The sequence below is a fragment of the Leptonychotes weddellii genome, chromosome 3 (assembly GCF_054177405.1).
Source record: "Leptonychotes weddellii isolate Sample4059 chromosome 3, ASM5417740v2, whole genome shotgun sequence".
Lineage (NCBI taxonomy): Eukaryota > Metazoa > Chordata > Mammalia > Carnivora > Phocidae > Leptonychotes > Leptonychotes weddellii.
In genome coordinates, this window is record NC_138371.1 from 64574197 (window position 1) to 64590051 (window position 15855).

General features: G+C 40.5%; 1 pseudogene; it reads left to right on the forward strand.

Annotated features, from left to right (window-relative positions):
- The first annotated feature begins 7286 nt into the window (after positions 1–7286).
- On the forward strand, positions 7287–8382 carry LOC102745063 (actin, cytoplasmic 1-like; annotated as a pseudogene).
- Positions 8383–15855: the final 7473 nt, after the last annotated feature.

Below are 15855 nucleotides of genomic sequence, written 5' to 3' on the forward strand. Positions count from 1 at the left end.
GTCTGTGTTCTCCTGGGTTCATGTCATCTGCATCATTTGTAAAGGTAGCATACTATTCTATCTCATGCTGTACACTATGATTTACTTAACCATTTCCCTATTTTGGGGAGTTCAAGCTATCTTTAATTTAAAAACATTTATTCTGGGCACCTGGATGGCTCAGTCGGTTAAGCGACTGCCTTCGGCTCAGGTCATGATCCTGGAGTCCCGGGATCGAGTCCCGCATCGGGCTCCCTGCTCGGCGGGGAGTCTGCTTCTCCCTCTGACCCTCCCCACTCTCATGCTCTCTCTCTCTATCTCATTCTCTCTCTCAAATAAATAAATAAAATCTTTAAAAAAAAAAACATTTATTCTGAACTTGGGAAAAGTCTTCAAGCATCAAAATCTGTGGGAAATAGTATTCATTTACAGAACTTCTTGCTCTGGCATATTTGACGACAGTCGCCACTTTAAAACGGTGGAACACCAATCTAGTTAGGGGTTCCTGCTATGTAAAATCCTATCTTATCCTTAGAGTTTCCTCTGTCCTCGGGTATTCTTTTTGTTCAAACATGCTCAGGCTTGATCCAGATTACTTGTTCTCATTGCAATTTCCTCCCCTGGGAAATCTGTTCTTTCCTGCCCTCTCTCCCTCTGTCTCCTTTGTAAACATTAAGGTATGACATGAGATTTGTTTTAAGTAATGTTTGCTTTCTCTTTTAGTAAAAGGCATCTTCCATTTCAGAGAGAGCCCTATTGTCGCTATCACTAATAACTCATTCCTTGTGCACATGCAAACCAAGCCCTACAAGCCTCCAGGCGATCCGCCCCCCCCCGCCCCTCCCCTTCTCCCACTGTATGTCTTTCATTTGTCATGTTTTTCTTGCACTCTCTTAAATTTATTTCGTAATCTCTCCCACTTGCCTCTGTCTATGCTGTCCTATGTTTCCACTCAGCGCAGAGAAGCCACAGAAACCCAGGGCTAGTGGCTTGGTCTTGAAGGCAGGCCTTGGGTTCTGGCTCACCTTTGATCTTTGATGGTGACTGGTACCCCAAATGGGAGAGGGGCTCTGTAAGGGAGATGCCCTGTACCATGTCTTCTTTGGGAGGTAATTTGACATGGGTCTTAGAGTCGTCGGTCAGACTCAAGGTGAGGTGTCTGGGGGTGAGGTCTGGGTAGCAATACTTTCAAAAGCTCCCAGGTGATGCTAATGAGCAGCCCAGATTGAGAACTTTACACCAGCTCTTCTGCTGTGCTGAGAGGGAACTGACAAGGGATGAGGGCCTCTCCCACAACTAGCTGCTCTGGAGGTCTTCTGACTGCTGGTTCTCACCCCTTTTCTGGCTGAACTTACCTCAAAATCCTCTGTCTCCCTCATAGGGCATTCTTGTGAGCTCTTCAAAGGACTGTAAGTGCTTCCCCACTGCCCTGCTCTGAGGACCCACTCCTGCTGACCCTCCTCGCCCCTCCTCAGCTCTCATCACCAACAATTCACCCCCCTTCCTGTTAGGATTCCCTCAACCAGCCTTTCTCTTGTGGGTGGAGCAAAGACTCCAGCCTAATGGTATTTTGTGGGATAGTCCATGGTGCATGGGAAACTCAGGCCAAATGGTGGTGGCTCAGTCTCCTCCCTTGCACCCTCTACCCTAGTCCTGCTGTCCTTGTCCCATCCTCTTTTGCCCTGCTTGGGCAGAAAGCAGGTAAATCAACATGTCCTCTGCCTAAGCAGACATCCAACTGGGTCTTTGCACAAGTTTGTGATACCTACACACAATATTAGAGCCCCACCTCCCCTTTGAGCTTGGCAGAGGTCGGGTAGGAAGCACAAATAGCTCTCCTTGGGTGATGGTGGGGAATAACCTCAGATGATGAACACTAAGATCCTGCTAACTTCTGTTCCCATTCTCCTCTCTCTTCGATAGTATTCTGCATATGTAACTGGTTTGGGGGTGGGGAGAAGGCTGTTTTAGAAGAAGCCCTGGGACAGCATATGGTACCATTTTTTTACCAGCTCTCTTTAGAGTTGAAGTCTAGCTGGACACTACATTCATCTGGGCACTTTAAAAATAGATCTGTGTCCTAAGTCCAAGCCCTAGTGGACTCTTTTTTTTTTTTTAACTCATCTGGGAGAAATCTGACTTCTGGGGGGGGTTTTTCTTTCTTAACTCTTTTTGTTTTTCTTTATTAAAAATTTTTGAGATAATGTTAGATTCACAGGCAATTGTAAAAACTAATACAGAGAGATCTTATGTGCCCTTTACCCAGTTCTCCCCAATGGTGACATCTTGCAAGTCTACAGTAGAATGTCACATCAGGATATTGACAGTGATAGTAGTCGAGATACAGAACATTTTCATCAAGCACAAGTTGCAACACTAATCTGTTCTCTCTGACAAAAATATATAATTTTGTCACTTCGAGAATGTTGTATAAATGGAATCATACAGTAGGTTACATTTAGGGTTTATCACTCTGCAGAATTCTCTGGAGATTCACCCAGGTTGTTGCATGTCTCATGTATCAAGAGCTTGTTTCCTTTTTATTGCTAAGTGGTATTCCATGGTACATACCTGTGTGTACCATTTGTTTAACCATTCACCTGTTGAAATTCTAGGTTGTTCATAGTTTTCTACTATTATGAATAAAACAGCTATGAGCATTCATGGACAGGTGTTTGCATGAACATAAGTTTTCATTTCTCTAGGATAAATGCCCAAGAGTACAATTACTGGGTTTTACGGTAGTTGCATGTTTAGTTTTATAAGAAATTGCATTGCTTCATGGTCCAAGATAGTTCTTTGAATGTCAGAGATTGTTGCCTGAATTCCAGATGACAGAAAGGAGGATGAGCAGAAGGGCAAAAAAAAAAGGGTCCTCTCCAATTACGGCACTACCCTTTACTCAGTCTTCCCAGAAGTTATAGACAATCCTTGTACTGTGTCTTACAGCAAACAGTTATCTGACAACACCTAGCTGCAAAAGAGTCTGGGAAAGGTTATCTCATCTGAGTGCATTGCCACTCTGAATAAAACGGCAGTAACAAACAATCAAAATCTTAGAGGCTTAAAACAACAAAGGCTTATTTTCCTCTCACATTACATAACCAATCTGGATGTTTAGGGCTCTGATCCATGATGTCTTCACTCTGAAACCCAAAACCACTATCAGAAATGTTGCTAGTCATCCTAGTAGAGAGAGAGTATGAATCTCACTCTGGCTCTTAAAGTTTACATTTTATCGGCCAAAGCAAGTCACATAGTGAATCTACAAAGGGACAGAAAAGTGTAATTTTCCCATTTACCAAAGGGAGAGGGGCGTCTGGGTGGCTCAGTGGGTTAAGCATCCGAGTCTTGATTTCAGCTCAGGTCGTGGTCTCAGTATTGCAAGATTGAGCCCCATCTCTGGCGCTGCACTGGAGCGGGCATGGAGCCTGCTTAGGATTCTCTCTCTCCCTCTCCCTCTGCTCCTCCCTGATCCCCTCTAGAAAAAACAAAACAAAACAAAACAAAAAACCACAACAACAAAAGAGGGGGAGGAATGGAATGATTTCATAATTATGAATAATAACATCACAGTTGAGGAAAGGGAGCATGGATGTTGGGAGAGGAAGTAGTCTTTGCCACAATTTCAATCTTCTATGTGTTTATAATCTGGTTTTGTAAACTGTGTATTTGTAACTTCCTCTTGCTCTATCTCTTGTTATTGATGATCCTAGCATTTTAATTATCATTACCTAAATATGCTATGCTACTTCATTACTTAGTGCATATATGAACGGACTTTGTTCTCCATGGAATGTCCTTCCACTTTTTAACGTCAATGTTCTCAAAACTCCTCTCAGATTTCCTTAAGCTCCATTCCCTGTGCCACAGCCCCATTAGGATTAGGTACAGCTGTAACAGTTCCATAGTCCCAACCTAATCAGGCAGCTCTGTTCCACATAATCCTTGGGGATCTGGGGTCCTTCTACTTTTCGCCATGTCACTCTTTGCATGCCACCACATGTCAGTTTGGCTGCTTGAATTCCAACCATCATGTCTTTACTCCAGCTAATAGAAAGGATGGGAGGTCAAAGAATGAGGCACACAACTCCCGTCCAAAAATCTTTCTCATTAGTTGCAAATGCTACTTCCCATTAGATCCTGTTAACCAGAACTTAGTCACAGAGCTCTACTGTGCTTCAAGGGAGTCTGGAAAAATGTTATCTTTTTCTGGTCAAGTGTGTGTTTGAGTCAAAACTGAGGTTCTGTTACTAACTAAGAAAAGATGAGACTGAGGGACAAATAGGAGTCTGCCCCACAAAGATGATCACACCAGTCCATTTTTTCATCTTCCGTTTCTGTCTTCATTCAGTTGATACTTAACTGTTGAGCTCCTACTGTCTAGCTGTAAGCAAAACAAGCATGGTTCCTACACTTCTGAAAGCTTTCAAATATCAGGTAAAATATCACCCAGATGAACCAATGATTACAAATTTTGATTAGTGCAATAAAGGGAAATTTTGCTAAGAGGGAGATTAATGGGGATAGAGGCTAATTTAGATGGAAAGAGGGATCAGGGAAAGGCTTTTGAGGGCTGTGGGGAGAAGTATAGCTAGGAGAAGCTGGCACAGAATCAGGGGCAGGGGGACCATGCCGGGGAGAGGGGGAAATATCTGCAAAATGCCCTGAGGAAAGAAGGGACTCCATGTCTTTGGAAACCAGTAGGAAGGCCCATGTGCTTAGAACCCAGTGACAGACAAGAGAGGTATGAGATGCAGCTGGAAATGTTGGCAGGAGCCAGACCCCAGGACTTTGCAGGTCATACTAAGAATTTTGGATTTTGTTCTAAATGCATTAGGAAGGCATTGGAAGATTTTAGGAAGAAGAGTGACGTGAGTACCAGACACTAAGCAAGTAAGGAAGTTAAGAGAGTGTTTTTCCTTTTTCATGGGTAACATTTTCCCATACATTCTACTGCTATTTTTATCATTCTTTGTATAATCATTTTTTAAGACATTTTTCCTTCTCCTATCCAGATTCACGCAGTAATATTTGCATTCTTTTGAATTGGCCTTGTTAAAATTCATCATTGGTTTATTTTTATTCTTTCTTAAGTCCCTGTTTTTCATTTGCCTATGATGCAGAAAATGATGCAGAAAAACACAGAGTGATTCATTCAAGAAAAAGAAATGGTTATTTAAGGTACCAAAATTTAAGACCGATGCCCAGTCTTCCTTCTTATACAACTGTTATCAGGCCTATTTTGTGATGTCACAAACTACAGACTTCTAGATTCATCATTGGCCTCACAGCCCCAAAGATGAGATGAAAAGAAGGACACAGTGGGATTCTTGTGGCAACTTCTTCCAGGCTTCAGCCCTGCTGTAGTTCCCATATCCTGATTTGGATCTTGGCCCTTGACTCCTGGCGATACATACCCTGGCCTGATGATTTCCGTGACCTCAATAGACTTCTGTCCCCAGGCTTTCTTTACAGGCCTAGGCCCGAGCCTTGATGCCAGCCTGAGGATCTCTGTTTCAAGCCTTGAGTCTTCACTTTGGGGACATATTTTTATATTTTTAATATCTTTATATTTACATCTAGCCATCACGAGTCTAGGCAAATCAGAAAAAATTTTGCTGAGAGAGTAATTAATGGGGAAGGAGGCTAATTTAGATGGAAGGATGGATCAGGGAAAGCCTTTGAGGTGGTATAGGGAGAAATGTGGCTGAGTACCCCCTTCAGTGGGCTGGAGGGAAGGACAGCTCACTTCCTTGTACCAGCACTGTGCTAGGTACTGGGATTCAAGAATACTTTGTCGAAAGGGAAGGATTCACATAAAGACAGCTCTTTAGCTGAGACTGAAGCATCAGCAGAGGTAACCAGGTGAGTACAATATGGAGGCATATTTCAGGGAGAGGAAGAACACAGGTACAAGTGTGTAGATAAGCAAGCATAGCCTGTTGTAGAGCTGTGACATGTGTGGGCTAGTGTAAGGGGGTGAGGGTGCAAGCAGCAGAGCATCAAGATGAGACACTGGAGAGCTAAACAGCTCTCTGTGACATGGAGGGCCTTGTGTCCTGTAGGTGATGGAGAGCAATTAAAACATTTTAAGCAGGAAAATGAAATGAGAAAATCTGTATATCAGAATGCACTTTCTGAGAGTAATGTGGAGGAAAGATTTGAGGTGCGGGCCTGGAAACAGGGAGGGCAGTTTTTGAAGTAGTCTATTTAAGGGTTGGTGAAAAACTGAACTTGAGTAATGGGGTAAGAATCAAGTTATTGAGAAAGACACAGCCAGGAAGGCAGAATGGACACACCTTGAGGAATAATTGGATAAGTGGTGTGAGTAACAGTCAGGGGTCAAAGATGCATCCTCAGATGGCAGTTGGTGCCATTGAATGATGCTAATCACCATGTTAAGCAATAAAGGGAGAAGAGCAAGTTTGGTAGGAAAGATGATGAGTTCATTTTCAGACATGTTGAGTCAACGAATATGAATGGGCATAAAGCAAGTTGACTTTAGCTCTAATCATTTCCATTTCATTTTTTGTTTTGTTTTGTTTTGTTTTTTACTGGATGTAAAAGCTAAGAGTAAAGGAGATTAGCAAAAAAGAAAGATCGGTAAAGGAAGAACTAGGATATAAGAGCAAGCAATCACACTGCTATAAAACTCATGACTGGCCATTCATTTCACAAATATTCACAGAACACATACAATCTGCAAGGTAGCATTCTGTAGAAATTTCATAGGTCACTAAGCAATACATATAAAACATAAGCTTAAAATGTAATAGAAATATAATACTAACATTTAATTAGTTATCATACAGGGCTACAAAAGTGCCAAAAACAAATGCAAAAGTGGCAGCTACCCTTATAATTGACTGCTTATAAGATCTAGTAGTCATAAAAAGAAAAGATCTAATAGTCATAATCTTTCTTAAGTGATTAAATATTTCACTCATGTTGTTTCCTGTTATGACACAATATGAAATGAATAGCAACATCTAAAAAGCATTCTTGCCAAAAAATTTTAACATGAATTTAGTCAAGCTTTTATACCTACCTTCCAGATTATGAAATAATGTATGAAGTTTAGGAATAAGTCCAGCAGCACCAAGGGGGGAAAAATCAGAAAAAAAATCTAGAATGTGGAAAATTCTAGAAGACAACTTTTGGCCCTCAAAAAGTCAATGTCATAGAGAAAAAAAAAAATCCTAGATTTGTTCCAGATTAAGAGAAGCTTAAAAAAGAAAAGAAAAGACATAATAATCAAATACAATGATTTAACATTGATTGCATTACTTTGAAGAAATCACTATAAAAAGCATTTTGGGAACAAGTGAGGAAACATTAATAGGAACTGGAGTATTAGATGATATTAGGGAGATATTATTACTTTCCCTAAGTGATAATAGTGTTGAGGTTGATAGAAAAATACTTATTTTTAGAAGAAGGATGTCAACGAATTTAAAGGCTATGTTATTCAGAATCAAGAAAACAGAACTTGGGACCGCCTGGACAGCGTCCACCCTCAAGCATAAGCCCCCTGCCCTCACGGGTCTACACCACCACCACTTCACCATGGATGATGATATGCTGCGCTCACGGTCAACAACAGCTCCCACACGTGCAAGGCCAACCTTGCCGACCACAAAGCCCCCCAGGCCATCTTCCCCCTATCGTGGCGCCCCTGGCCCCAGAGTGTTATGGTGGGCATGGGCCAGAAAGACTCCTACATGGGCTACAAGGCCCAGAGCAAGAGGGGTATCCTGACCCTGAAGTGCCCATCAAGCATGACATGGAAAAGATCTGGCACCACACCTTCTACAACAAGCTGTGTGTGGCCTCTAAGGAGCACCCCATGCTGCTGAGTGGCTACAGCTTCACCACCGCTGCTGAGCAGGAAATTGTGTGTGACATCAAGGAGAAGCTGTGCTACGTCACCCTGGACTTCGAGCAGGAGATGGCCACCAGAGCCTCCAGCTCCTCCCTGGAGTAGAGCCGTGAGCTCTTGGATGGGCAGGCCATCACCATTAGCATCGCCATCGGTTCCGCTGCCCCGAGGAGCTCTTCCAGCCTTCCTTCCTGGACACACAATCCTGTGCCATCCTTGAAACTACCTTCAACTCCAACATGAAGTGTGATGTCGACAACCACAGGGACCTTGAGGTCAACATGGGGCTATCTGGTGGCACCACCATGGCCTCAGCATTGCTGACAAGATGCAAGCGATCACCACCCTGGCGCCCAACATGAGGAAGATCAAGATCATTGCACCACCTGAGCTCAAGTACTCTGTGTGGATCGGCAGCTCCATCCTGGCCTTGCTGTCCACCTTCCAGCAGATGCAGATCAGCAAGCAAACAGGGGTACGACAAGTCTTGCCCCTCCATCATCCACCACAAGTGCTTCTAGGTGGGCTCACTGCGTTACACCCTTTTTTGACAAAACCTAACTTGTGCAGAATGCGAGATGAGACTGGCATGGCTTTATTTGTTTGTTTGTTTCTTTTAATTTGTTTTGTTTGGGTTTGGGTTTTGGATTTTTTGGTGGGGGTTTTGTTTGTTTTGTTTTTTGGCACTTGACTCAGGATTTAAAAACTGGAACGGTGAAGGTGACAACAGTTGGTTGAAGTATCCCTAAAGTTCTATGATGTGGCAGAGGACTGATTGTACATTACTCTCTTTTTTTAATAGTCATTCCAAATATCATGAGATGCATTGTTACAGGAAGTCCCTTGTCTTCCCAAAACAACCCCATTTTTCCGTGAAGAGAAGGACTACTCTTCCCCAAAGTCTGCACAGGAGAGGGTGATGCCATTGCTTCTGTAAATTATATAGTCCGATTTTTTTTAATCTTCACCTTAATACTTGTTGTTTTTGTTTTATTTTGAATGGTCTGCCATCATGGCTCCCCTCTTTGTTCCCCCAGCTTGAGATGTATGAAGGCTTTTGGTCTCCCTGAGAGTGCAGTTGAGGCATGGAAGCAGCCAGGGCTTACCTGTACACGGACTTGAATCCAGTTCAATAAAGTGCACACCTTAAAGGAAAGAAAGGAAAAAAAGAAAGAAGAAAGAAAGAGAGAGAGAGAGAGAGAAAGAAAGAAAGAAAGAAAGAAAGAAAGAAAGAAAGAGAAAGAAAGAAAGAAAGAAAGAAAGAAAGAAAGAAAGAAAGAAAGAAAGAAAGAGAAAGAAAGAAAGAAAGAAAGAAAGAAAGAAAGAAAGAAAGAAAGAAAAACTCACAAGAAAAGAGTTCAAAAGAGGGGATTCAATACAAGGGACTGGTTAAAAAGGTGTTTGCAGAGTTGAAAGGGCAAACAAGATAAAAAGAGGCAATCCAGGTAGTAACAAAAACAGAAAGCCACTGCTACCTTTTGAGTTGGAGGAACAATGGGAGGAAGTGGTGTTATCAAAGCCCAGGAGCCAGGGCTGTCCGGTGGGACTTGACAGGGGCTCACCAATGGAAGCTTGGACCATGGAGAAAGGGGCTGTTTGACAGACACTGTCAAAGACACTTCCCAAAGGGCAGTAGAAATATCCTGTCTTCTTTTCTCTTCTTACGATCTTATCTCCAGTCATTGCTCCCCGTTGGCCAAAACCTAAACAGAACCTAGTCACCAGAGAGTATAGGAAACTGAGTTTGCCGTCACTGGCTCTCTGAGATACAGAAACATTCAGAGGAAGAGCAAGGAATGGAGAAAGCAAGCAGGTGACTGGTCCCAGGAGGGAATTGACATGGGGCTTGCGACTTATTTGCAAGTAGTTCGGAGAACAAAATATATACATATAAATACAGATGAAGCTAATAAGATGAAATGTTAAATCTGGGTTGGTATATGGATGTTAACAAATTATAACTATTGTTTCCATTTTTCTATGTGTTTGAAATTTTTTAGACTAAAAAGTTGAAAAATCCATTCTCTGAAAGAAGGTATAAGAACCTGATACAAGGTCATGGCCATGGGAATGGAGAAAGGAAATACTCAAAATGAATTTGACAAAGTTTCTCATTAAATCCTTGTAACCAAGATGGAAAAATGTGGACCAGAGCAACATTTATCATCTTATTTTCCACCACTACACATTTGAGAGTTGGGTTTTCTATTTGTCACTCTCCCAAGGACAGATCCTCTCTTATTATCATGCCAGCTATAACCTCTACCTTATTTATCATACTCAAGAAAGTTTGACAAAATGGCAGTGAATGCGAGTGACTTTAATTTGGTAGTAATCTTTAACCTACTCTATTTTTTTTAAGAAACAAATCAGTTACAGAACACCTCACAGTTGATTATAACACACCAGTATGTTGTGACATTAAAGTTGAGAAAACTTCAGCTAGAAAAATAGTATAATTATAAAGCCACATACATGGTTGAACACTTCTATCCAAAGTTGTTGATTAATGGATAGATGTCAACCTAGACGTGGCTCTGCATGATGCCCCAGAGGGTCTGTCTTAGTTTGGCCCTATCTGGTATTACATTTTTACAAGTATCTTGGATGAGATTTAGAAAACAAGCTAATGCTGATGACTTGAACCCTAGGGTGAGAGTGAATGCATCAGATGCCAGCTCAGGATCTACAAAGATCTGGATCAATCAGAGGGATAAGCCAAAAAAACTGATAGAATGGACATATGTGACCAGGCTTTTCCTTGAGTCCCGAGAAGCCAACTAATTATGTGATGTTTTATATCTGTAACTAAAGAGTGTGAGTTCATTCTCTAGTTCTGCCATCAATTACCTGATAAATTTCAGCAAGCTACTTCAACTCTTTTTTTTAGTATGTTATGTTAATCATACATTACATCATTAGTTTTTGATGTAGTGTTCCATGATTCATTGTTTGCTACTTCAACTCTTTCAACTCCCTCACTTCCTGCATCAGTAAAAGGGAATAATACTAACAGCTAACTCACAGTAGCTTACGTGAGTTAGTATGTAAAAAGCGGTTGATTATCCCTGGCAGAGAGTAACAGAAAAAATATTACTTGTTATGAGTGTCGGGTGTGGGGGAGTACTGGTAGGAGTGTTACCTAGTAAATAGTTATGAGAAAGATTTAGTAGTTGATATAACATTTAATAGAGTTCAGTTGTAGAACAGAGTTACCAAAGGAGTGCATGTCATTTAAGGCTTTGTTTAATTAGGTTCCCTCTGCCTGAAATGAGGCTGATGAAAGTCCTGACTGGCTCTGTTCTGCTCAGGCTGCAACTGGAGCACAGGTTTGAGATTGGGCGCCATGGTCACAAACTATCATAAACAAATTGGAGTCTGTTCCACAGACCTGGGATGCAGGAACTGTTGACAGAATTGGAGGTGTCTGTCTGTCTTTAGAAGTTTAATGATCTGTCACATAGAATTTAGAAGTTGTTCTGTGTGGCCCACATTGATTTCTCCAGAACCAATAAGTAAAAATTACCATGACATAGAATCTGAGTCCACAAAATGAAAATCTTCCTAGTGATCAGAATTAGGGAGATGTTCTTTGGGGTGTGTTAGGTTACCTGTCCCCACAATGACAAGGCATTATACATCAGGGTGATCACTTGGCATGGATATAATGGGATTCAAATCCAAAATGGGTGATTGGATTAGATATCTTGTGACATTGACCCTCAGAAACCCTGAGAGTTTATCCAATGCAATCTGAGGATTCCAGATTTGTTTTTTAATTACATACTTAACTGCTTCCGAAACTGCTGCCTCTTGAGCTCTTATTGGGTTTTTTTAGGCTTTGGGCCAAAGGTCTGTCCTTTTTTTTTTCCCACCACCAAATAGGTTAAATACTCAGCGTGTTCATTTTTTTAGGAAATGAACTTAAAATGATTTAACAGGAAATATGCACTTAGCTCTTAATGTTAGCTTCCTCAAAACAAAATCAATTCCATTTCAAATGGAATGCTATTGGAGAGCTGTTCAGAAATCTGTTGATATGAAAGAAATATTGAAGGTGAACACATCAGGGACAGGAAATGAGAAACTTAAAGATATCTTTAATGTTAAAAGGCATTCTGTCTTCCTGTCGTCAAAACCTTGAAGAAATCTTTTTTAAAAATGCCTCTGCTCATTTGAGGCATAAATATGTTGGGCTAAAAGCCAATGACACCTGGATAAAAAAAACCAAAGTTTTCTCTGCTGGATCCTCCAATCAAAATTTAGAAATCTGAATTTTGAAGATGCCCAAATTATTGGCCAGAACTGACTCCATGAATATATAGTGGAAAAGAAACACCAAAACCAAACCCAGAAAAATCTTGCTAGTTCTGACACCTTTACGTGAACAAGCTGGTTGCTCATCTCCCATATGGCCTCAGTTTTTAATCAATAAGCATTCTTTGTAAGACTGAGAAGTAGCATATTATATGGAGTAATGCCTCATTTCCTTCTCAATAACTAGCTCTGCCGCTTAGCCAAGGGAACATTTTCCAACTCTATCAGTGCAATCAAGGGGTTTACACCAAACAATAGGAGTTTTTCAAGTTGATATCATACAACTTCACCTTGGTTTGTGGATCTTATTAAATAACCAAAAATATGTTCAGAATCACTAATCTCTAGTCAAAGATGAAGATAGCAGCATGAAATCTAAACTGCATGTATTCTATCTTTACTCTGTGTTAGGTTTTCATGCTTTACCCACAGGAAAAAAATAAAGTCATATATATATATATATATATATATTAAAGGTTATCTTGAGGGGGGGATATTTTTAATCTTGAAGTTTAATTTGACTGTTGTTTCCAAATTTTAAAACATGGACAAATTTAACATAGCTTCCCGACACCAGTAATAAATGAAATTGACAACTAGCAAACCTTTGTCTTGTAGTAGTTTCAACTATGATGTTCTTGCATGAGAATTGGATTGTTTGTTTTCCAGGGCTCACAATTTTCACTTCTAGAACCAGAACTCTGTAGTTCACCACATTCTGGACCAAATGTCCCAGCTTCCTGTGTAGAAAGAATCTATGCCTTCAGGTCCAGATGCTTTCATAAGGAATTGAGAAATGCTTCCTCTACTATCTTATTAAGGATATGGGATGTTTTGTTTTGTTTTATTTTGTTTTACTAGGAATCCCATCAGAAGTGAGGTGTAAACAGTCAAAAACAAGAATGCACAGTATTAATAGAAATAAGGTTATATCATCAAGTAGATCTACTTTTTAGAATTTTTGTCTTTCTGAATACTGTTGTACACAGTCCTAAGAAGTAAGTATTGGCCAGCGTCTATTATAGTGAATAATTTCTCTATGGCATTATTTTAATAGAGAAAAATTTGAAAACAGGTAAGTGAACAACAATAAAGACATTCATCTAAGTTATTTTTACCAAGTGTATATAATAACATTGGAAATTTTAGAGGCCACCTTGAAAACTCTTATTATCTCTTTGAGAGTCAGCTAAAACTTTAAGGCAATACCACTGAGAGAAAAAATGTTTTATAATTCTGAAACAGGTGGTTAACAACTTCAGCTTTTTCTTTATCTATTAGTGCATCAGCAGGTTTCTTTGACAGCAAATTACAAATGTGAGAAAAACCTCCCCACAAAAGACATTTTCCTATCCCCAGAACACCTTGCCAGTGAAGTCCTGGTAAAAATTTTGCCTGCTTTTTATCCTAGGCCTCCCTGTCAATATCACCCAAAAAACTTTTTAAAAATATATTTAATGAGTGCACCTGGGTGGCTCATCCGTTAAGTGTCTGACTCTTGATTTCAGCTCAGGTCATGATCTCAGAGTACTGAGATCAAGCTCCGTGTTGGGCTCTGCGCTGGGTGTGGAGCCTGCTTAAGATTCTCTCTTTCTCTCTGGCCCTCCCCGCCTCTCTCTCTCTCTCTCTCTCTATATATATAATGAAGAACGACTTATAATTCCCAAAGGTGACCATCGATAAAGCAACCTACTTTTCTAGAGAGAATAAGGATCTTTTATTTACCTCAGTCTTATGTGATTTGCAATGGAGTGGACAATCAACATTTGTTTATGGAATAAATCAATGAAAAAAAAACCCTGAAAGAATAAAAGGATAGATGGAGAAAAGTGGAAATACCTCATTATGAGATGTTTACAAAAACTGTATTTTCAGAATGAGGGATCTTGTAGATGACTGCAATGATTCATAAAAGCAAAGAGCTATCCTAATCCCACATCATTTTTTTTGGTAGTTTTCTGATTTTCTTTTAAGTATACGCCTAACAAGCAAATACTCCCCTCTGTATAGTTATTATGCAAAATCCATACTTAGAAGTTGCATGACTTTAGACAAGAAACCAACCCTCACCAAAACTCTTTTTCTTCATCTGCAAAGTGGGAATCAGTAGTGTGGCAAAGTTAAATGATTTGTATTCATAAATCAGGTAGAACTGAGTCTGGCATATGTTAAACATACAATAATTATTAGTTAAAATGGTGATTATCATCTTCATCATCTTCAGCAGATTTATTAGATGCAGAGAAAACAATAAATTATTTTTAAAAGATTTTTAAAATGAGGGGCGCCTGGGTGGCTCAGTTGGTTAAGTGTCTGACTCTTGATTTCGGCTCATGTCGTGATCTCCGGGGTCCTGGGATCAAGCCCTGTGTCAAGCAGGGAGCCTGCTTGAGATTCTCTCTCTCCCTCTGCCTCCCACTCCTGCTCACTCACATACTCTCTCTCTTTCAAATAAATAAGTCTTTTTAAAAAAGGATATTTAGGGGGAACCTGGGTGGCTCAGTTGGTTAAGTGTCTGCCTTCGGCTCAGGTTGTGATCCCAGGGTCCTGGGATCGAGTCCCGCATGGTGCTCCCTGTGGAGCAGGGAGCCTGCTTCTCCCTCTCCCTCTGCCTGCCGCTTCCCCGCCTGCGCTCTCCTGCTCTCTCTCTGTTGAATAAATAAATAAAATCTTAATAAAATAAAATAATTAAATTAAATTAAATTTAAAAGGATTTTTAAAATCAGATCATTTTGTAAAAATGGTTTTAATTTGTGTTAAACTCAACTACATAATAATGGGATGCAAAATGTTCCTCTCCGTAAGAACAGAGTTCATGGAGCATTTAGCTTTTACCTCCCACTGCATCTGCATAACTAACTCTCTTCCATTCACAGGTCTGTGGCAGTCAAGATCTGTGAAATGTTATGTAAGAACCAATGCACAATAGCACAAATTCTTTCCCTACCTGGAGTTGACCTCCCCAAAATTTTGCTCATGTGGATTTACTTTTATTACCTTTTTCAGCAAAGTTGAGAATTTCAGTTCCACAGAGGAGACCGCTGAGTCCGGCTTCGCAGCAGTAATGAGAAAAGGGGAACCTGAGAGCAGGAAGTAGAAGAGGAAGCAGAACTGGAGTAGAGCGTTTTGTAGTAAAGATCTTTTGCAAAGAAGAAAAGAATTTTGAGAGAAAGTTAGACCTGATGCTTGGAGCTACACATGTCTACAAAGGCAAGCAAATGGAAAACTAGTAAAGGTGATGGCGGATGTCCTTTGCTTCGGCATGAATTCAGACTTTTGTCCGCACTTACTGAGCCTTTACCATGCACCACACAGCTTAGCTCATGTGATCCATCTTAATGCAATGCTGTTGGAGTAGCACCGTTAACCTCATTCTAGATATGAGGATGCTGAGTCATAGAAAGTTTTAAAATGTGCTGAGGTCACACCTAGCAAATGGCAAAGACAGAATTTGAACTCAGCCAGTCTGACTCCAGGGACTGTGGGCTTAAATAGTACAACACTGTCCTTGTGACTAAATATATATGATTCTCCGTGCAGGGGCAGGGTGTGAGATATATCTCATTAGCTTTGCCAAAAAGATTAAACCAAAGCGAGGTAAAGGTTTTTGCAAGCTAAGATTTCTGGTTATTCTTTATCTCTGGGTCCAGAATGAGGAGAAAAATTAAAACTGAGTC